Source organism: Corvus moneduloides, chromosome 5 (assembly GCF_009650955.1).
Source record: "Corvus moneduloides isolate bCorMon1 chromosome 5, bCorMon1.pri, whole genome shotgun sequence".
Classification (NCBI taxonomy): Eukaryota; Metazoa; Chordata; class Aves; order Passeriformes; family Corvidae; genus Corvus; species Corvus moneduloides.
Genome location: NC_045480.1, coordinates 48,776,398 through 48,778,373, shown reverse-complemented (window position 1 = coordinate 48,778,373; position 1,976 = coordinate 48,776,398). Strand labels below are relative to the sequence as shown.

Genomic DNA, 1,976 nt, shown 5'->3' with positions numbered 1-1,976 from the left:
ATACTGATTAAGGTGTATATCAGCGCACTTTAGTGAGTGCTTAGGAACCTCCCACACTCTTGTCTCCTTCTGACCCTTTCTTGCTCAGAATATATGTGGGCCTGGAATATTTCAGATCTTTTTCCTAATCTGGTTCAATACACACTGTCAAAGAAGGATTGGAGGGCCTGGGGTACAAACTGTGCTTCAGTGTGCTTTTGAAACAGCTTGGCTGTGGTTTGCTCTAGAATCATGATAAACTGTAAAATGTCAGGTCAGTCCTTAAAGAATTAATAAATGGGAGAACAAGTGCTATGTACAGGAGGAGTGACAGAGGCTCCTGATGAAATATGAGGACAGAGATTGCTCATCTGTACTGTATATTGTGCTGCTTGCTTGTATGTTTATATATATAAAAAAAGCAACCCAGCTTTCTGAGAACAGAGAGTCAGCTTTAGAGAAACTGATGACTGAAGCAGAGAAAGCATTAGCTTTCTCATTAAGTGCTAGTTACCGATAACACTTGACTGACCTATATACCTCTTAAACAAGAAAAAGGTATTTCTAGAGTGCCTGGGGAAATTAGCCATGGCTAAATTTTCTTTAGATTTTAGAAATTATGTTAATCATTTCATGCCTACAAGTTTCATAATGTGGTTTGAGCTAGGCAGCTGTTGCTTATGCTGCTGGTCTCACGCAATGCAGCAGAGTTGTTGCCTGAATGAGAGCTTCAGGATCCAGCCATGGCGTAGCAGAATATTAATGAGCTGGCTAGCATCCTGTTTGGTGTGTATGGAAAGTGAATAAAGCCCAAAAAAGATGTGAAAGAGCCCATGCTGTGGTACAGAGCCCAGCACTGAGGGAGAAGGAACGCTAATCTGTATGGCCTTCCCACTGCCACTGCACACCAAACTCCCTGGTGCGCTCCATAGGGAGGCTTCAGAAGTGATGGATGGATGCAGGGCTTCTGTGCTCACCAGAAGCCCTTTTGGCACCTTCACTCCTGCTCTCTGAGCCCCGCTCTGGCCAGGACTACCTGCTGCTTTCCTTCCCAGAGCATGGACTCAGAGCCAGGCAGGGGAGTGCAGGGTGATGGGGCACAGCTCTGTATTCCATTGAGGGAAGGAGGGTAACACCTGCAAGAAGAAAGCACAAAGGAATTTTACCACACCACATCTGAAACCTGAATTTTACCTGTATTGTGAAGAAACCTTGAATCAGCTCTGGCTGCACACCTGATAGCTCTATTTAGAAGTGTTCTGTAACCTGCAGTAAGGGGTTCTTTGCATTTGTGTGTATACCTCAAGTGCTGGAATAGTCATGCTTATGCCATTCAATTGTCTGAATTATTTTTGAATAACCACCAATAAATCTGGACAGGCAGCAACTTCAAATACTAGCCTTTAGCCTTGTCACAGAATCACAGAATATTCTGAGATGGAAGAGACCCACAAGGACTATTGATTCCAACTCCTGGCCCTGCACAGGACTCCCCAAGGGTTGCACCCTGTGCCTGAGAGCATTGTCCAGATGCTTCCTGAACTCCATCAGGCTTGGTGCTGTGACCGCTTCCCTGGGGAACCCGTTCCAGTGCCCAATCTGGGTGAAAATCCTTTCCCTAATATCAAACCTAAACTTCCTCTGACACAATTTCATGCTGTTCCTTTGGGTTAAAAATGGTTAGATGCCACAAAGTAGGTGACAGTGCCTTAACTGTATCCATGTTGTATAGGCTGTAAGGGCCTCTTCCATCCTTATCAAGGGGAGTGCTAATCTTCTCTCCTTTCATACAACACTCAAAAAAGGTCATAATTCAAAATGATCAAAACATCCATAATTCATAAGACCAGACATCCAAGTAAGTAAACCTTGTTCTGCTTCAACCACCTACTTCAAACCTGCCTAGAGGTTTGAGCAGATGTGCACACATCCTACGCCTGCACTCCTTCAAACAAAAGTCCTATGGAAGGACACAGAGAAACCTGGATTATGAAAAA

General features: G+C 44.3%; 1 non-coding gene across 1 annotated transcript; it reads right to left on the bottom strand.

Annotated features, from left to right (window-relative positions):
* Positions 1-1,650: 1,650 nt before the first annotated feature.
* LOC116444881 lies at positions 1,651-1,775 on the bottom strand. Its single transcript, XR_004240569.1, has one exon. It is a non-coding gene; the product is annotated as a U6atac minor spliceosomal RNA (small nuclear RNA).
* Positions 1,776-1,976: the final 201 nt, after the last annotated feature.